Source organism: Syngnathus typhle, unplaced genomic scaffold (genome assembly GCF_033458585.1).
Source record: "Syngnathus typhle isolate RoL2023-S1 ecotype Sweden unplaced genomic scaffold, RoL_Styp_1.0 HiC_scaffold_27, whole genome shotgun sequence".
In the NCBI taxonomy this organism is placed as follows: Eukaryota; Metazoa; Chordata; class Actinopteri; order Syngnathiformes; family Syngnathidae; genus Syngnathus; species Syngnathus typhle.
The window spans coordinates 692,766-714,575 of NW_026871933.1; the positions used below are offsets into that span (position 1 = coordinate 692,766).

General features: G+C 45.2%; 1 non-coding gene across 1 annotated transcript; it reads left to right on the forward strand.

The window, feature by feature from the left end:
• The first annotated feature begins 12,261 nt into the window (after nucleotides 1–12,261).
• Nucleotides 12,262–12,333, forward strand: trnaq-cug (transfer RNA glutamine (anticodon CUG)). Its single transcript has one exon. It is a non-coding gene; the product is annotated as a tRNA-Gln (tRNA).
• Nucleotides 12,334–21,810: the final 9,477 nt, after the last annotated feature.

The window sequence follows — 21,810 nt, forward strand, 5'->3', positions numbered from 1 at the left end:
ATCGTATGCTTTGCATGTTTGAGTGGGGATTTGGGGAGGTTTCACCAAACATGTGAATGAATGAGGGAGTAACCGTAAAGATCTCAAATAGAGATGGTTCGGGTGCGCTTGGTTTCCAGTAGCACTCACCTTTGGTCCAGTAAGTAAGGTGCACCACTGTAGCAGATGTTTCCATAGTGTAGTGATTATCACGTTTGCCTAACACGCGAAAAGTCCCCAGTTCGTGACTGGGTAGAAACAGCTTACTTACATTCCGATTGGTAGCGAATATGACATGGACCTGAGGACTGCATTTCAGTGATTATTCTGATATCATACCCGGTTTGGACGTGTCCTTTCAGGGTCATAATTGTGTGTCTACCGCTGCCAGGCCTAAAAAAAAAATGGGAACGCCTAAGGGAGTTTCGCCAAGATGAATTAGGAAGAAAGTTATGAAATAAAGTTGATGTTAAAACGTAGGTGGACGTAATGTCTGGAAGCTTGTGTTCAAAAGAAGGCTGTTTGGTAACAAAGTCAAAGTCAAATTTATTTATATAGCACATTTCATACACGGAGGCAATTCAAAGTGCTTTACAAAAGAAATTATTGAAAGCAGGTGAAGCAAAGCATAGATTACAGCGTCATTGATAGATTATAGAACAGAATCACATCAGGTCAGAGGCTGGCATAAATTCATTTAAGAACATTTAAGAACATTTTAGATTATAATAAACAAACAGAAACAAAAACAACATCATTGCTTTAGTAGCAGCTAGAAAGCAAAAGAGAATAAAAACGTTTTAAGTTTAGATTTAAAGATGGGTAGGGTAGGGGCAGATCTAATGTCCTCTGGGAGTTTATTCCTGCTATGGAGGGCATAATGGCAAAAAGCAGCTTCACCATGTTTTGTTTTGTACCTGGGAACAATTAGCAGGCCTGTTACCAATGACCGAAGTTATCTAGAAGGTTCATAGTGTTGGAGCAGTTCAGAGAGGTATTTATAAACTATTAGCAGAATCTTAAAATCTATTCTATGGCATACTGGTAGCCAGTGTAGGGACTCGAGTATTGGTGGAATGTGTTCTGCTTTCTTGGTTCTTGTTAGAACTCGAGCAGCAGCATTTTGAATGAGCTGTAGTTGTTTAATAGCTTTCTTTGAGAGGCCTTCGAAGAGGCTGTTCCCGTAGTCCAATCTGCTAGATATGAAGGCATGAATTAATTTTTCAAGATCTTGTTTGGATGTATAGCCTCTGAGCCTTGCTATTTTTTTTAGCTGGAAGAAGGCACATTTTCTTATGAGTTTGATGTGGGAGTTAAAATTCAGGTCAGAGTCAATAATAATGCCAAGAATTTGTACTTGTTCCTTTGGTTTAAGGGCTAGGGATTCTAATTGAGCAGTGACTTTGAGCCTTTCTGCTTTAGCGCCAAAGACAATTATCTCTGTTTTGTCCTTGTTTAGTTGGAGGAAATTCTGGCACATCCAGTCATTTATTTGCTCAATGGTTTGGCATAGTGTATTTATAGGGAGGGGTATAGTCATCCAATGAGAGGGCTATGTAAAGTTGTGTGTCATCTGCGTAGCTGTGGTAGGCTATGTTGTTTTTTGGAGTATTGGGCCAATTGGGAGCATGTAGAGATTGAATAGGACCGGACCTAGGATTGAGCCTTGGGGTACCCCACATGTCATATTGGTCAGGTCAGAGATGAAATTGCCGATAGAGATAAAGTAGTTCCTGTCTTGCAGATAGGATCTGAACCAGTCAAGAACCTTGCCGGAAAGACCCACCCAGTTTTCCAGTCTGTCTAATAGAATTTCATGGTCAACCGTATTGAACGCAGCACTAAACTCTAGTGACACTAGAATTGAGATTTTACCTGAATCCGTGTTCATTCGGATGTCATTGATAACTCTGAGAAGCGCAGTTTCGGTGCTGTGATGGGGTCAGAAACCGGATTGGAAGGGATCTAGTATGTTATTGGAGGATAGGAAGGCATAGAGTTGTTGATAGACAGTTCTTTCGAGTATTTTGCTTGAAACAGGAAGATTTGATACTGGTCTGAAATTGCTGATTATGGAGTGGTCAAGATTAGGCTTCTTTAATAGGGGCTTCACAACAGCAGTTTTCAAAGATTGTGGAAAGATGCCTGTAAGTAGAGAAGTGTTTATTATCTGCAGTAGGTCTGGGGCAAGGCACTTGTGGACATTTTTTAGAAAGCTTGTTGGCAAGGTGTCAAGGCAGCACGTTGAGGATTTAAGGCTTTGCACTGTTTCTTCTAGTTGCTTTTGGTCAATGATATTAAATTGGGTCATGTTTACTAGGCACCTTTTCAGTTGGTGCATTGGGGCCATAGGTCCTTTTGCAGTAAAACTGATGGCTAATCTGATGTTTTTAATTGTATCCTTGAAGAAGGTTGCAAATCCATTGCATTTGACAGTGGATAGGAAATCAGGGGCAATTTGAGGGGGGGCGTTTGTTAGCCTGTTAATGGTGGCAAAGAGAGTACGAGCGTCATTTGTGATTTTGTTGATTATGTCAGCAAAGAAAGATTGTCTGGATTTTTTTTGTTCTTGGTTATAGGATTTAAGGCTGTCTTTGTAAATATCATGATGAATGTTGTTAGAAAAATGTATATATATGTTATCATGCGTTCTCTAATCAATGCCTTACCGAAATATTACTGCATTATATGCTTGCTGTTTGGCCTTGCTGTTTTTATGATGTACCACGGAAGGACAGTTCCTTTCTAACAAAGACCACTTTGTTAGACAACATGCCTCATTGCTGTCTTGCACCCCAGATGAACCTCCAAGTGACCATTAAAGTCAGGGTTTCCTAACTATCTTGATCGTAGGATTAGGTTGGAATGTATATAACCAGTAATAAATAACTTAGTTTGTTGCATCCTACACAATGTCGTAAAACTTCCCTTGCTATGTTTTTACTTGAGGTCAAAGGTTTTCTCTTCTGTATCCAGTCCACTCAAACTCCTCTTCCCAGATGTCTTTATTAGTATGTAAACACCTAGTGATTTTTCCTTACGAGGCAAAGCCCACATGCTTTCCCCCTCCTTTCTTTAGGGGCTTGTCTCACACTGTGGGTAGGGCAAATCCAAATAAAAAGAGCGGGAGTGCCTACAGATATTTAGTGTGTGTATAGAGATTGTATTAAGCTATCTGTACTGCACTCCTCGCGAGAAAAGACTTAATATTCTGTCTCACTTGTGGTTTGTTTGCTGTTGCTCTTCTCTTAATAGTTATTCAGTCATTGAAATAAACCTGACAAATGTGAAGTTTAGTTTTTCGCAATTTGCGTTCTGCTTTTCTAGACTCTCTTTTTTTTTATCTTTTACAGAGAGAGAGAGTATGTCCATGGTGCTTTCTTCTTACCAGAGATTAATTTGGTTTTCAGAGGGGCTACTGGGTCGATATCTTTTAGGGTTTTAGAGTTGAAGTTATCTAGGAGGTCATTGACAGATTCTGATGGAAGGGTAGGGGCCTGCGAGAAGGCCTCCATAGTGTACTAGTGGCCTCATTAAAGTGCCGCTTTTTAATGGTTTGTGGTTGACTGAGAGCTATAGGGGTAACCTTCATTTCGATAAAGATGCAGAAGTGATCAGATAAGGCAATATCGACTGCTGAGAGGAAAGATGACTCAAGACCTCTGGTTATGAATAAATCTAGTGTATGGCCTCTGTTGTGTGTAGGTCCAGAGATATGCTGGGATAGGTCGGAGGTGTCAAGGAGGTCGTTTAGTTCTTTGATGTTATTATCATTGAGTTTGTCTATGTGAATATTAAAGTCAACCTACTATTGATATACAGTCATGTTCCAAGGAGATTATAGCGAGGAGTTCAGAGAATTCGACGAAGAAGTTATTAGCCTGGGTGTCTGTATACAACCATAAGTAGGACAGGGGGAGAAGACTTCATTACAACTGCAAGATACTCAAACGAAAGACAATCTCCAAATGACGTCCGTTTACATTGAAACAAGTCAGAATAGATTAGGAAAACGCCTTCCCCTCTCTTTCCGATTCTGAGGGCGTCAATGCAGTTGAAATTAGGTGGAGTTGATTCATTAAGGATATATTCTCTGTTATCTAGATCAAGCCAGGTCTCTGTAAGAAAACTAATATCTAATGTTGGAATGTAACCTGTAATAATTTAACTAGCTTGTCCTGTCTAGACAACAGTAGTTGACCAAAGTGCTAAGATCTTTTCAACTGATTGACTAGACGCAGAGGAAGCAATCAAAGTTGCTTTGTTTACAGAAAGTCGTAAAAGGCCCCCTGCTATGCTTTGATCAGCAGGGGACCGGCCTCACCCAACCTGTGTGTTCCCACACCCCCACTTTCAACCCCACTCTGTTTCTCTCAATAAATAAGCACCTGACGAGGCCTGAGTCAGACTTCATTCAAAGTCAAAAGTCAAAGTCAGCTTTATTGTCAATCTCTCCACATGTCACAACACACAAAGAGACCGAAATTACGTTTTTCTCTATCCCACGGTGACGAGACACGTAACACGATAGACGTACAAGTACGCGACACAATATAAAAACAAGAAGGCAAAAATTCAAACAATCAATAGTAAGAGTGATGAATAAATAATAAATAAACAGATAACACAATAAATAAGAGGATCAAAACAGAGCCAGCAAGCATAGCGCAAAAGTAAAAAACATCATAAACAAAAAGGCACAAACAATAAATAATAAGAGTAATAATAAATAATAAATAAACAGATAACACAACAAATAAGAGCCAGTGTGCATACAGACAGTACAGACAGTAAAAGTACAGGACGCTACGCAGAACGGGGGAGCGAGTTCAGGATCCTAACAGCCTGGAGTATGAAGCTGTTTGAGAGTCTGGTGGTGCGGGAGCGCAGGCTTCTGTACCTCTTTCCAGAGGGCAGAAGCTCGAACAAGGAGTGAGCGGGGTGACTCACATCACTCACAATCGTGGTCGCCTTGCGGGTGAGATGGGAGGTGTAAATGTCCTTCAAGGAGGGGAGCGAAGCACCAGCAATCTTACCAGCCGTGTTCACTATGCGCTGCAGGGCCTTCAAGTTGTAGTCAGTGCAGCCGCCACCCCAAAGAGCAATACAGCTGGAGAGGACGCTCTCAATGGTGCCGCGGTAAAATGCAGTCATGACGGCTGGAGGAGCGCTCGCTCGCCTGAGTTTCCGCAGGAAGTACAGGCGGCGTTGGGCTTTCTTTGCCAGTGATGCGGTGTTGGTGGACCAGGAGAGATCCTCACTGATGTGCACCCCCAGGAACTTGGCGCTGCTCACTCTCTCCATCACAGCACCGTCGATGGTCAGCGGCAGGTGTTGCGTGTGACCCTTCCGGAAGTCCACAACAATCTGTAAGCACAGCGACGAGTGAACTCTCCGCCTGCAGATGTCTAAAATGACTTGCTTGACTCCTGTGTGGTTCTTGCAAAATAAGTTAGAGTGAGCACCACCACTACACAAACCAAATTAATCTCTGGTAAGAAGAAAGCACCATGGACATACTCTCTCTCTCTGTAAAAGATAAAAAAAAAGAGAGTCTAGAAAAGCAGAACGCAAATTGCGAAAAACTAAACTTCACATTTGTCAGGTTTATTTCAATGACTGAATAACTATTAAGAGAAGAGCAACAGCAAACAAACCACAAGTGAGACAGAATATTAAGTCTTTTCTCGCGAGGAGTGCAGTACAGATAGCTTAATACAATCTCTATACACACACTAAATATCTGTAGGCACTCCCGCTCTTTTTATTTGGATTTGCCCTACCCACAGTGTGAGACAAGCCCCTAAAGAAAGGAGGGGGAAAGCATGTGGGCTTTGCCTCGTAAGGAAAAATCACTAGGTGTTTACATACTAATAAAGACATCTGGGAAGAGGAGTTTGAGTGGACTGGATACAGAAGAGAAAACCTTTGACCTCAAGTAAAAACATAGCAAGGGAAGTTTTACGACATTGTGTAGGATGCAACAAACTAAGTTATTTATTACTGGTTATATACATTCCAACCTAATCCTACGATCAAGATAGTTAGGAAACCCTGACTTTAATGGTCACTTGGAGGTTCATCTGGGGTGCAAGACAGCAATGAGGCATGTTGTCTAACAAAGTGGTCTTTGTTAGAAAGGAACTGTCCTTCCGTGGTACATCATAAAAACAGCAAGGCCAAACAGCAAGCATATAATGCAGTAATATTTCGGTAAGGCATTGATTAGAGAACGCATGATAACATATATATACATTTTTCTAACAACATTCATCATGATATTTACAAAGACAGCCTTAAATCCTATAACCAAGAACAAAAAAAATCCAGACAATCTTTCTTTGCTGACATAATCAACAAAATCACAAATGACGCTCGTACTCTCTTTGCCACCATTAACAGGCTAACAAACGCCCCCCCTCAAATTGCCCCTGATTTCCTATCCACTGTCAAATGCAATGGATTTGCAACCTTCTTCAAGGATACAATTAAAAACATCAGATTAGCCATCAGTTTTACTGCAAAAGGACCTATGGCCCCAATGCACCAACTGAAAAGGTGCCTAGTAAACATGACCCAATTTAATATCATTGACCAAAAGCAACTAGAAGAAACAGTGCAAAGCCTTAAATCCTCAACGTGCTGCCTTGACACCTTGCCAACAAGCTTTCTAAAAAATGTCCACAAGTGCCTTGCCCCAGACCTACTGCAGATAATAAACACTTCTCTACTTACAGGCATCTTTCCACAATCTTTGAAAACTGCTGTTGTGAAGCCCCTATTAAAGAAGCCTAATCTTGACCACTCCATAATCAGCAATTTCAGACCAGTATCAAATCTTCCTGTTTCAAGCAAAATACTCGAAAGAACTGTCTATCAACAACTCTATGCCTTCCTATCCTCCAATAACATACTAGATCCCTTCCAATCCGGTTTCTGACCCCATCACAGCACCGAAACTGCGCTTCTCAGAGTTATCAATGACATCCGAATGAACACGGATTCAGGTAAAATCTCAATTCTAGTGTCACTAGAGTTTAGTGCTGCGTTCAATACGGTTGACCATGAAATTCTATTAGACAGACTGGAAAACTGGGTGGGTCTTTCCGGCAAGGTTCTTGACTGGTTCAGATCCTATCTGCAAGACAGGAACTACTTTATCTCTATCGGCAATTTCATCTCTGACCTGACCAATATGACATGTGGGGTACCCCAAGGCTCAATCCTAGGTCCGGTCCTATTCAATCTCTACATGCTCCCAATTGGCCCAATACTCCAAAAAACAACATAGCCTACCACAGCTACGCAGATGACACACAACTTTACATAGCCCTCTCATTGGATGACTATACCCCTCCCTATAAATACACTATGCCAAACCATTGAGCAAATAAATGACTGGATGTGCCAGAATTTCCTCCAACTAAACAAGGACAAAACAGAGATAATTGTCTTTGGCGCTAAAGCAGAAAGGCTCAAAGTCACTGCTCAATTAGAATCCCTAGCCCTTAAACCAAAGGAACAAGTACAAATTCTTGGCATTATTATTGACTCTGACCTGAATTTTAACTCCCACATCAAACTCATAAGAAAATGTGCCTTCTTCCAGCTAAAAAAAATAGCAAGGCTCAGAGGCTATACATCCAAACAAGATCTTGAAAAATTAATTCATGCCTTCATATCTAGCAGATTGGACTACGGGAACAGCCTCTTCGAAGGCCTCTCAAAGAAAGCTATTAAACAACTACAGCTCATTCAAAATGCTGCTGCTCGAGTTCTAACAAGAACCAAGAAAGCAGAACACATTCCACCAATACTCGAGTCCCTACACTGGCTACCAGTATGCCATAGAATAGATTTTAAGATTCTGCTAATAGTTTATAAATACCTCTCTGAACTGCTCCAACACTATGAACCTTCTAGATAACTTCGGTCATTGGTAACAGGCCTGCTAATTGTTCCCAGGTACAAAACAAAACATGGTGAAGCTGCTTTTTGCCATTATGCCCTCCATAGCAGGAATAAACTCCCAGAGGACATTAGATCTGCCCCTACCCTACCCATCTTTAAATCTAAACTTAAAACGTTTTTATTCTCTTTTGCTTTCTAGCTGCTACTAAAGCAATGATGTTGTTTTTGTTTCTGTTTGTTTATTATAATCTAAAATGTTCTTAAATGTTCTTAAATGAATTTATGCCAGCCTCTGACCTGATGTGATTCTGTTCTATAATCTATCAATGACGCTGTAATCTATGCTTTGCTTCACCTGCTTTCAATAATTTCTTTTGTAAAGCACTTTGAATTGCCTCCGTGTATGAAATGTGCTATATAAATAAATTTGACTTTGACTTTGTTACCAAACAGCCTTCTTTTGAACACAAGCTTCCAGACATTACGTCCACCTACGTTTTAACATCAACTTTATTTCATAACTTTCTTCCTAATTCATCTTGGCGAAACTCCCTTAGGCGTTCCCATTTTTTTTTTAGGCCTGGCAGCGGTAGACACACAATTATGACCCTGAAAGGACACGTCCAAACCGGGTATGATATCAGAATAATCACTGAAATGCAGTCCTCAGGTCCATGTCATATTCGCTACCAATCGGAATGTAAGTAAGCTGTTTCTACCCAGTCACGAACTGGGGACTTTTCGCGTGTTAGGCAAACGTGATAATCACTACACTATGGAAACATCTGCTACAGTGGTGCACCTTACTTACTGGACCAAAGGTGAGTGCTACTGGAAACCAAGCGCACCCGAACCATCTCTATTTGAGATCTTTACGGTTACTCCCTCATTCATTCACATGTTTGGTGAAACCTCCCCAAATCCCCACTCAAACATGCAAAGCATACGATTCGACATGAAATCAAATCCATTTGTATCATATAAGGACTTTTGACTTGTGATCGGGTGCTCCCTGTGTGGAGTTTGTAGGTTCTCCGGGTTTTCCTCCCACATCACAAAAACATGCTTGGTCAGTCGATTTAGTAGTCTAAACTGCCCATAGGTGTGAGTGCAAGTGTGAATGATTACTGTCTCTGTGTGCCCTGCGATTGTCTGGCAACCAGTTATAATGTGTCCCCCGCCTACTGTCCGATGACTGCTGGGATAGGCTCCAGCACGCCTGCGACCCCCCGCAGTACAGATAATGGACGGAATGGATGGAATTGAATGCCGATCAGTTTAGGGCCTGAAGAGGGAGCAACAGCAATATGCAGATACTCTTATTAGTTTATACAAACATATCAAACAATGTGTAAATAATTTACCCAAACATAGTTGCTCAATCAGAGCACAGACACAGCACACAGAGCTTTGTGACTTTCACTTACACATAGGCAGTGAGCACAGACACGGCCCACAGAGCTCAGTTAAGTTCCATGACACATAGTCACAAAACAGTCAGTAAATAACAGGACATTCAGGTGATAACAGAACAGACCTTATCCTTCCCTTCCATTCCCTTCCTAGTTCCTGCTTTTGGTCAGTATAAAGCCTTCTGATTTGAAGTTTGACGTTGTTGTTTCATCTGCTGAAGTGCCTTGTGCACTGACTGCCATTAAACAACCTAATTTCTGTTACAAAAACTGTTACTCCACATTTTTGTTTTCCTTGCTTAACGATGGACATCTTGAACAAAACGCAACAGGCCGTTTAAGCTATACTATTCACGGCCTCGGCTCGGTAAACTGAGGCTCAATTCCCCGACGCGGTGTCTAAAATCAAAAGGATCAAAAGACTTGTTTCCAACCAGGGACCTTCAGCGTGTGAGGGAATGTGATAACCACTACACCATGGAAACTGCGCTGACACATAGCCTTTTGAAGAGCCTGGCAAAAGTTAAAGAAAAGTGCAAAACCTGGTTTTCACCCAGTCTCAAATCAGGTACCCTTTAGCGAAACGACTCAGCCTGGGCTCGGCAAATCGGGCTTCAATTCCCCGACGCAGAGTTTATTTCTTTGTATGGAAAAATTGCTTTTGCTGGCACAGTTTTGAAAAGCAAATCAAAAAGTTCATAAGTGCCTGCTTTCTTCCTCACTCACTTTTGTTGAACTTTTGCCAGGCTTCTCAAAATGCTTTGGACGTCACAGCAGTTTCCATAGCGTAGTAGTCATCATGTTCTTCTAAGACCCGAAACACCCCCTGTTTGAGACTGGGTGGAAACAACATTTTCTAAATCTATTTGTCAGTGTTGTCTGCTTTGCAAAATGTGCCAGGGACACCTCGGCAAACAGGAGCCTTTGATAAAGTAATCACATGTTCTTCGAGTTACAATGTCAACTGGTGGAACTTACTTTAGATCTTGGATAGTTTTATAGCTAATGCTCTCTGGATTACCGAGTAATCGGTTGAGACCGGCGTAACTCTACGACGGCTTCCTGCTTATCCGGCCGGTGCTGACGGGTCCCTCGCCTTGGCCTCACAGCCTCGTGCTCGTCGGAACCAACGACCTTCGCCGTGCTAGCCCCGTGGTGTCCATCTGCACGTGCCCAGGACGCTGCTCACAGGTTTGCCTGTTTTGTGATGTTTTCACTAATTCACGACCACGGTCCATTGGGCGCCGTTGAACTGGACTGTCCTTACACCTGTTTATGGACCCCGTGGAGGCTATTTTGTGTGTTTTGGGGTGTTCTTTGATATTGAAGGGTGCTGGTTGGCCGTTGTTACTTTTTTTCCTTTGCTGTGATGGCTTTTATCTTTCGCACTTACTGGCTTTCTTTGTGGCGCTGTTGTGTGGCAGCCTTATGAGAGCCTATTGAGTTGCGCTCATGCCATCTGTGTCTTTTGTATACGCGCTCTGTGGTATGGATTCTGATGGGGCCTGAATTTCCCCACCCCGGGGATCAATAAATGTTCAATCAATCAATCAATCAATCAATCAATCAATTAATCAATGTTGGCATGGTGTGATTGTGAGCACTCTGAATCTAGAAATCCAAGTTCAAGTCTTGGTGGAACTTCCAATTTGTAGTCATTTACATGGAACACAAATTTGGAAATTCAGTACTTTGTGGACAGCCCTATGAGTGTGTAAGCCCTGCCTCCACTACTTTTGTCAATTTCATAAAAATGAGCACTTAGTTAGTGCATTTTGCTCAGAAAAATTATGCTCCTCCTTCTGTCACTGCCAGGGTTCTATGGTGTAATGGTGAGCACTCTGGACTCTGAATCCAGTGATGCAAGATCAAGTCTCGGTGGGACCTCAAATAATTTGTCATTTAGCTGGGAAAAATTTGCGAAATGGCAATAGCTTGTGTGCTGCCCCATGAAATTGTATGCTTCCCTACACCTGAGGGTTCCATGAGCGCTCTAGATCTCAGCTTTAGTCCCGGTTGGACCTCAAATATTTGCTCATATACATATCCGTCGTATGCAAAAGTTTGGGCACCCCAATCAATTTCAACATTTTCTTTATAAATTCAGGCTTCTCAAAATGCTTTGGACGTCACAGCAGTTTCCATAGCGTAGTGGTCATCATGTTCTTCTAAGACGCGAAACGCCCCCTGTTTGAGACTAGGTGGAAACAACATTTTCTAAATCTATTTGTCAGTGTTGTCTGCTTTGCAAATTGGGCCAGGGACACCTTGGCAAACAGGAGCCAGAAGCTCTCTGAGTCAGCAACAGCCAGGTGTGCGACACTCCGCTACAATGCTCCCCTGACCACGTGTAGGCCGAAACCAGCCTCTAATTTGTGTTTCCATTTTTTTTCCTTCAACTGTCAAGCCAACACTTTGCTTCTTGGCTTGGCCAGCTGCCTGCAGACCCACTCCAGAACTGCCTCCAGTTCATCCATGCAAGAAGACATTCAGTGAGTGCAATTTATCAGGGTACAAACTACTGGAGCTTAATCTGTTGGTTCATGGTCACCCCTTATGAACGTTAAAATCATTTCATGCCCATATCGCTTATTTCGAGTTGCTTATATTGTTCATCTTGTCATTCGATGATATTCTCATTCTTTGCTATCCTTTCGCAATCAATCAATCTGTCAATCAACCAATATGTCAATCAATCTGTCAATCAATCAATCAATCAATCAAATAATGTTTGCATGCTGTGATTGTGAGCACTCTGAATCTAGCAATCCAAGTTCAAGTCTTGGTGGAACTTCCAATTTGTTGTCATTTACATGGAACAAACATTTGAAAATTCCAATTCAGTACTTTGTGTACAGTCCTATGAGTGTGTAAGCCCTGCCTCCACTACTTTTGTCAATTTCGTAAAATGAGCGCCTTGTGCTCAGAAAAATTATGCTCCTCCTTCAGTCATTGCCAGGGTGCTATGGTGTAATGGTGAGCACTCTGGACTCTGAATCCAGTGATCTGAGTTCAAGTCTCGGTGGGACCTCAAATAATTTGTCATTTAGCTGGGAAAAATTTGCAGATGGCAGCAGCTTGTGTGCTGCCCCATGAATTTGCATGCTTCCCCACACCTGAGGGTTCCATGAGTGCTCTAGACTCTGAATCCAGTGATCTCAGTTCTGGTCTCGGTCTGACCTCAAATATTTTGTCATATGCAAGAGTTTGGGCACCCCTAATCAATTTCAAGATTTTCTCTATAAATCCTTGGCTTTTCGGATCAGCAATTTCAGTTAAATATATCATATAGCAGACAGACACAGTGATATTTGAGAAGTGAAATGAAGTTTATAGTAGTTACAGATTTGTCAAGAAGAATGGACCATTATACCTTCAACCAGAATCCACACTCTCATTGGAAGCTATAGGAAGTGTTTAGAGCAGTGGTTCTTAACCTTGTTGGAGGTACCGAATCCCACCAGTTCCATATGCGCAATCACCGAACCCCTCGTTAGTGAAAAAAAATACATGTGTTTTTTCAAATTCAAGACATAGATGTTTTCTAACTGGCACACAAAATGAGCCATGCATGAACATCACCTTGTTCACAGAATAAAACCAACACAATGCATGAATTCACAAGAAATGACATACCAGCAAATCAGTGTGACGTCTGCTTTTGCCTTTGCGAGACCAGTTCAGATATGCGGATATATAAATCAGGTGTGTTCGGACCTCTCCAGCGGAGGCTCTGCTGAACCCCTGAAACCGACTCACCGAACCCCGAGGGTTCGACCAAACCCAGGTTAAGAACCACTCGTCTAGAGGCTGTTATTTCTGCAAAACGAGTATCTACTAAATTTATGTACCTGCCTTCTTTTGTTGAAATAATAATTGCACATTGTCAGCAAATCCAATAAACTTCATTTCACTTCTCAAATATCACTGCCGCCATCCACCGTGTATGGATTCGGGCTAGCGCCCATGATTAAATTGGGCTAGTTGATCAACAGCAATGTTTTAAAGAAGGGCTCGTCTGGGAGTTAAATCCAGGACCTCCCACACCCAAAGCGAGAATCATACCCCTAGACCAACGAGCCAAAACGAGACCTGGCAGACCATGACCACAAGGAATTTCGGTTTCTTTGTGTGTCTTGACATATGAAGGGATTGACAATAAAGCTGACTTTTGACTTTTTTGACTTTTTTTGACATGTTACATTCCGTGTAACGTTGGCCTGTCAAACGCTCCACATAATGATAGACAACAGTGTTTGCAAGAAGAGCTCGTCCGGGAGCTAAACCCGGGCAATCATGCACCCTAAGCAAGAATCATGCAAGATTCATTCCCCCGTACCAATGAGCCCCATAGTAGACCAGCTGACCCCGTTACATTCCGATTGGTAGCCCATGTGACATGGACCTGAAGACTGAATGTGTCTTAATTAATGGAATAAATGGAATCTGGTTGGCCTAAGGCTCCTAATTCCCTAACTTCAACCCCTAACGCTAACTCTAAAACCGTAACAATAACCAAACCCTAATAATTAACCCCTTACCTGCTAACTCGCTAACGGTAACCCCCTCACCTTTAACCCTAACCTCTAATGCTCCCCCTAAAGGTAGTGCCCTCTAAACCTGAAGGCAGGCATATATGAACCAGACGAGCAGATTGCCCCATTTCAGTACTGTTTCAGAAAAGTTTACAGATGGTTATTATCCACATAATAGTTATGCACGCGTGTGTTCTGTGAGCGTTCCCCTTTCTGCCTCTTCCCTTTCCTTTCTCCTGCCAAGCAGTCCATCTTGGCCCAACACAGGGCATGTTCCTCGTTAGTATCGTGGATAGTATCTCTACTTGTCGCGTAAAAGACCGGGGTTCGGTTCTCAACCCAAGTGTGTTAACCTATGTTTGCAGCAGAGTCATTATATAGCTGGATTGGTTGTGCGTGCATCTGAACTTAAGTGAGTGACCTGTAGGTTTTTCAAAATGAACTCAAACTTTTATCTGTAGCCGCCTTCTACTAAATCAGTGGTCCCCAACCTTTTTAGCGCCACGGACCGGTTACGTGTCAGAAATATTTTCGTGGACCGACCTTTATATAAATAAATAATACATTTATATACTATGTGCCTTCTTATTTTTACTTTGTGTATTGTTTACTTGAATGTTTTGTTTGTCTGTGGACCAATTGGGTGTAATATGTCTCGTCTCCACCGTTGGATAGTAGGAAACGCAGTTTTGATCTCTTTGTATGTCTTGACATGTGAAGAAATTGACAATAAAGCAGACTTTGACTTTGACAATGTGTTACAGTAATCCAGGCGCGACATAATAAATGCATGTATAATAGTTTCCGCATCACCGGTCGAGAGAATCGGACGAATCTTACCAATATTACGGAGGTGAAAAAGCGCAATTTTAGTTATGTTCTTAATGTGCTTTTGAAAGGAGAGAGTTTGGTCAAAGATTACCCCGAGATTAGATACAGTATCGCTCTGAGTGATAGTACAGGTATCCATAGTTATAGTGGTTTCCTTAAATAAGTGGTGATAACAAGCTGGACCAATTATCAACATCTCAGTTTTATCTGGGATAAGACGAAGGAAATTGAGAGACATCCATTGATGGATCTCCGCAAGGCACGCCTCAAGATTAGAACAGTCCCGCGGATTTGTCATCGATAACGGCATATATAATTGAGTGTCATCAGCGTAACATTGAAAACTAATGTTATATTTATGTATTATGTCGCCAAGCGGAATCATATACGTGTTCAATAGAATTGGTCCGAGTACCGATCCCTGCGGGACACCACAAGTAACGTTATAGAGCTCAGAGGTCGCATTACCATGGACTACTCGTGTTTTTGCTATGAATGGGAGATTTGAAACCGGCCTATAATTACTGAGACAGTCCGGGTCGAGATTTGGTCGCTTAAGTAGCGGTTTAATGATAGCGGTTTTAAAGGCTGTTGGCACTATACCAGAGGAGACAGACAGATTAATTATATTTAAGACAGACGGTCCTAAAATTTGAAATAATTCTTTGAATTGTTTGGCTGGAAGCAGGTCGAGTGAACATGTCGTTTGTTTAGCCGCACTAACCAATTGCGTAAGCCTTTCAAGGGACACACTTTTAAAATTTGATAGGGTTATTGCATGTTCGGCAGCGCCGGTAATGGGCGGTCTCGACTGAGCGATTGGAACTGTCATCTTGATCTCATCCCTAATGGATTCAATCTTTCAAGCGAAAAATTTCATGAACCCGTCGGCTGAGTGGAAGGAGCTATCGGAGGTCGGATGGCACCGCGTCAGCTTTGCCACTGTATCAAATAAGTATTTAGGATTGTTTTTATTGAGATTAATAATTTGCGAGAAATAATTAGTTTTTGCTAAAATAAGCGCATCTTTGTATTTCAGGAGGCTGTCGCGCCATGCCTGATGGAAAACCTCAAGTTTGGTTCAACGCCATTTTCGTTCATGCTTTCTACGTAATTGCTTAAGCGTTTGTGTTTCACCTGTGATCTGTGTAGTAGGCTTTCTACGGCGAGTTTTCAGACGTAGTGGCGCTACCGAGTCGATGGCATTTAACAATGTCGCATTCAATCCATTTGTAAGATTATCAATTGAGCCAATATATGCTTGAAATATATCATTGGAGCCACCGTGTATCACTATATCTGAGTGGCTAGTGTTGTTGGACCTACGCTGTTGACTAGACCTATTGCGAGCTAGCGCCCTTAGATTAGCTTTTATGTCGGGTGCTCTGCCTCCAGGGATACACAATACCGTGGCTGGAAATAATTGTTTTTTCAAATCAGATGAGTGGAAACGTTTCAAATATTTCACAAATAGTTTTAAGAAGATTCTTGAAAGTTACGACAATTTGAAATTTTAGTATGACATGAATTTAAAGTCAAAAGTCAAAGTCAAAGTCAGCTTTATTGTCAATCTCTCCACATGTCACAACACACAAAGAGACCGAAATTACGTTTTTCTCTATCCCACGGTGACGAGACACATAACACGATAGACATACATGTACGCGACACAATATAAAAACAAGAAGGCAAAAATTCTAACAATCAATAGTAAGAGTGATGAATAAATAATAAATAAATAGATAACACAATAAATAACGGAGCCAGCAAGCATAGCGCAAAAGTAAAAAACATCATAAACAAAAAGGCACAAACAATAAATAAGAGTAATAACAAATAATAAATAATAAGAGCCAGTGTGCATTCAGACAGTTCAGACAGTGAAAGTACAGGACGCTACGCAGAACGGGGGAGCGAGTTCAGGATCCTAACAGCCTGGAGTATGAAGCTGTTTGAGAGTCTGGAGGTGCGGGAGCGCAGACTTCTGTACCTCTTCCCAGAGGGCAGAAGCTCGAACAAAGAGTGAGCGGGGTGACTCGCATCACTCACAATCGTGGTCGCCTTGCGGGTGAGATGGGAGGTGTAAATGTCCTTCAAGGAGGGGAGCGAAGCACCAGCAATCTTACCAGCCGTGTTCACTATGCGCTGCAGGGCCTTCAAGTTGTAGTCAGTGCAGCCGCCACCCCAAACAGCAATACAGCTGGAGAGGACGCTCTCAATGGTGCCGCGGTAAAATGCAGTCATGACGGCCGGAGGAGCGCCCGCTCGCCTAAGTTTCCGCAGGAAGTACAGGCGGCGCTGGGCTTTCTTTGCCAGTGATGCGGTGTTGGTGGACCAGGAGAGATCCTCACTGATGTGCACCCCCAGGAACTTGGCGCTGCTCACTCGCTCCACCACAGCACCGTCGATGGTCAGCGGCAGGAGTTGGGTGTGACCCTTCCGGAAGTCCACAACAATCTCCTTGGTCTTGTCGACGTTCAGCAGGAGGTTGTTGTCCCTGCACCACGTGGTCAGAAGGTCAACCTCCAGCCTGTATTGAGTCTCGTCTCCCTTGGTGATGAGACCCACCAGAGTCGTGTCGTCAGCAAACTTCACGATACGGTTGTCGCTGTAGGTTGCAGTGCAGTCATGCGTCAGGAGGGTGAAGAGCAGCGGACTGAGCACGCAGCCTTGGGGGGCCCCCGTGCTCAGCGTGATGCTGGCGGAGATTTTGTCGCCAACACGTACTAGCTGTGGCCTCTGACAGAGGAAGTCCAGTAGCCAGTTGCAGAGGTAGGTACTGAGGCCCAGCGCGTCAAGTTTGCTGATGAGGCGTTGTGGCACAATGGTGTTGAAGGCAGAACTGAAGTCCACAAACAGCAATCTCACATACGAGTCCCTCCTCTCCAGGTGGGTGAGGGCCGAGTGGAGGGCAGAGCAGATGGCATCCTCAGAAGACCGCTTGGCTCGGTACGCAAACTGGAAGGGGTCAATGGTGGGCGGGAGAACGGATCGGATGTGCTCCATGACAAGCCGCTCAAAGCACTTCATGATGATCGGCGTAAGTGCCACGGGGCGGTAGTCATTGAAGCAGGACGGAGCGGGTTTCTTCGGCACAGGTACGATGGTGGCAGCTTTGAAACACGACGGGACGATGGCCTGCTGCAGGGAAGTGTTAAAGATGTCCGTGAAGACATCCGTCAGCTCACCAGCGCAGTCCTTCAGCGCCCGACCCGGGATGATGTCAGGGCCCGCCGCCTTACGGATGTTGATGGCGGCAAGCGCCCTCCTCACGCTGTCGGCGGAGAGGCACAGGGGCAGCTCGTGTGAAGGGGGAGTGGCCTTCAGCGGGCAAGTGCTGTTCTGAGCGTCGAAGCGAGCAAAGAAGCGGTTGAGGTCATTGAGCAGACGGACGTCGCCTTCACAGCTCTGCGGCGCGGGCTTGTAATCCGTGATGGTCTGAATGCCCTGCCAAAGGCTCCGTGCGTCCCTGCTGTCCTTGAAGTGGGCGGTAATTTTGCACGAGAACGCCCTCTTTGCCTCTTTGATGCCCCGGGACAGGTCGGCCCTCGCAGTCCTCAAGCCAGCCTCATCCCCTGCTCTAAAGGCTATGTCCCTGGCCCTCAGCAGCCTGAAGACAGCCCCTGTCAGCCATGGCTTCCGATTAGCCCGAGTGACGATGGATTTTGAGAGAGTCACATCATCAATACACTTCCTGATGTAGGAGGAAACAGAGTCAGTATACTCCCCAATGTCTGTCCGATCGTCGCAAGTGGCAGCCCTCCTAAACATGTTCCAGTCAGTACAGCCAAAGCAGTCACGCAGTGCATCAGAGGCACCCTCAGGCCACACCCGTACCTGCTTGCGAACCGGCCTGGACGCTCTCACCATTTGTCTGTATGCGGGCAAAAGCATAACAGTGATATGGTCAGAAAGTCCAAGATGGGGGAGGGGGGCGGCTTTGAAAGCTCCTTTATGCGAAGAGTAGACCCGGTCCAGGAAGCTGTCGCCACGCGTAGGAAAATTAACATGCTGGTGAAGCCTCGGAAAAACAGACATCAGGTTAGCATGATTAAAATCCCCAGCGAAGATGGTGAAACCGTCAGGGTGCGCTGTCTCTTGTTCACTGACAGCCTGGTACAGTTCACTAAGAGCCGTGACCCTGTCGCCTTCGATGTTGGAAGGCGGGATGTAAACCGCGACTAGCAGAATCGCGGTAAATTCCCTTGGCAGGTAAAAAGGACGGCACTTAATGATCACGAACTCCGCCAGTGGCGAGCAGTGCTTGCATACCACTACAGAGTCCCGGCACCATTCGTCACGGATGTAGACGCATATTCCACCTCCACAAGATTTCCCCCCTTGTACAATGGCCCGATCCGCCCGATAGCACGCTAGCCGCTCCAGATGTACGGCAGAGTCCGGAATGTTGACAGTCAACCAAGTCTCAGTGAACACGAGCACACAGCAGTCCCGCACTGTCCGGTTTGTAGATTGCAGCAGGCGAATGTAATCCATTTTGTTGTCCAGCGATCGAACATTCGCCAGAAGAATGGAAGGCACGGCCGGGCGAGCAGGGCTGGCCGCCAGCCTGGCCCGGACGCCCCCGCGTTTGCCCCTCTTCAGCCTCCTCGCACACCGCTTTCGACGCTTCCCAACCGGGGGAGGAATAGCAGACGAGCCCGGCGACGCTTCAGGACGTAGCAGTCCGAGCTCCTTTGATGTTCCCGCATCAAAGTCCAAAAACCGACAAAACTCGCTTTTGCCGATGTCAAGCAGAACCTGCCTGCCGTACTTGTACAATTGCACAATTTGTTGTTGCGGGCCACAGAAAATGATACGGTGGGCCATAACTGGCCTCCGGGCCTCGAGTTTGACACCGGTGGTCTAGGGGTATGAATCTTGCTTTGGGTGTGAGAGGTCCAGGGTTCAACTCCCAGATGATCTCTTCGTTAAAACATTGCTGTTGATCAACTAGCGCAATTTTATCTGAGGTGCATGTCACATGGGCTGTCAATTGAAACGAAACGGGTTGAATTAACTTACCTTGGGTCTCTTAAATCTGTTGTTTTGATTCTCATCACTTGCCGTCATGTGTCATCCATTGCGCCACTCACCCTACAAGACTGTATCGACTGTAAACTTGTCTGGAAAACTGTCATTGTCCAAAGAAAGGCTGTTTAGCAACAGTGACCAGCAGACAAATTCAACAAGGTAATTTGATTAAACCATAACCCGGATTCGAATCGAACACCATTAACCACTACACAATCATGGCCTATATGTAGTAGCGTTAAATAGGTTGTGCATATTGGCCATGATCGTATAGTGGTTAGTACTCTGCGTTGTGGCCGCAGCAACCCCGGCTCGAATCCGGGTCATGGCATAATCAAATTACCTTGAATTTCTCCCTTGCTTCATATTGCTAAACTACCATCTTTTGGACAATGACAATTTTCCACACAAGTTTACGGTCAGTAGCCGTAACTTGTAGGGTTAGGTTTAGTGGCGCAATGGATAAAGCATCATGGCATATTCAAATAATGTCACCCTTTTTTTTTTTTTTCATTTTTGCAAAGTGTTGCACACAAGCTTACAAGCCACATATTCCTGTGGGGCTCGTGGAGCAATGGGTAACGCATCTGTCTACAGATCAGAATATTCCAGGACTCCTGGCCAGCTCACATGCCATTTTGTGGTCAACATTAGCTATGTGTAATTTATGTGAACTTTTGGGTTGAAGTAACTCACAGACACTGTCAACAAATAGTCTTTCCAATTTTGTCTCTGTTGAGAGATGCTCTCAATTATACATTTTCCTATTGTATGTTTTGTCAGAATATGTTTAAATCGTGTTATTTTCTTATGACAGCATCTTGATTTATTGTGTGATTGGAACCACCTGTGATGACCTGTTAAGTGGGCGTGTTTGATAAAAAGCCTTCCTGCATGCTGCACAGTGGGTCCCTACAAGCAGTTACCGCAGTAGTCGCAGCGAATGGTGTGCAAACAGAATATTCCTCCTCCTTAAACACAGGCCGGTGGAACGTTTGGCAGAATCTCGTGGAGGTCCGGCCGCCTCCTTAAACACAGGCCGGTGGAACGTTTGGCAGAATCTCGTGGAGGACCGGCCGCCTCCTTAAACACAGGCCGGTGGGAACGTTTGGCAGAATTGCGTGACGGCCGCCTGCTCCCGGCGTCCGCACGTGAACGAACACCCCCTCCCGGGGACGGACGTCTGCTCCCGACCGCCGTCCTTCACCCCCTCACCTTCCGGACCCCCGTCTGCTCCCGGCGGGCCTCCGAGTACCCCCCCCCCCTTCTCCCGAACTGACCGACAGGCAATGAGACCCGCCTTGGTAGGGCCCCCACCGGCCCCGGCTCGTGCCGGCGTTGGGTGGACGGTTCCTCCCCACTTGCGGGTCGCTCTCCGTGGAGGACCGGCCGCCTCACTAAACATAGGCCGGGCGAAAATCTGCGAATGTTCTACATCCAAGGAAGGAGGAACCGGCCGCCTCCTTAAACCACCGGCCGGGCGAAAATCTGCGAATGTTATCCATCCAAGGACGGAGGAACCGGCCGCCTCCTTAAACACAGGCCGGGCGAAAATCTGCGAATGTTATCCATCCAAGGACGGAGGACCGGCCGCCTCCTTAAACACAGGCCGGTGGGAACGACTGGCAGAATCGCGTGACGGCCGCCTGCTCCCGGCGTCCGCACGTAAACAAACACCCCCCTCCCGGGGACGGCCGTCTGCTCCCGGCCGCCGTCCTTCACCCCCTCAGCTTCCGGACCCCCGTCTGCTCCCGGGGGGCCTCCGAGTACCCTCCCCTTCTCCCGAACTGACCGACTGGCACTCATGACCCGCCTTGGTAGGGCCCCCACCGGCCCCGGCTCGCGCCGGCGTTGGGTGGACGGTTCCTCCCCACTTGCGGGTCGCACTCTAGCGCCTCGGCCGCCGCGAGAGCGTGCGCTACGCGCCGCCCCCGCAGGCCTTGGCGCGACCGTACGGCCCCGAATCACGCACCTAGAGGAAATCAACGGAGGCCGAGCGCCCGATCTGATCGCGGCACACCGCGTGGGCGTCCGCCGGCCGCGCCGGTCTACCGCGAATGCTGTTTCTCAAACCCTTGCCTAACCAGACGGCACCGCGGGATGTGCTG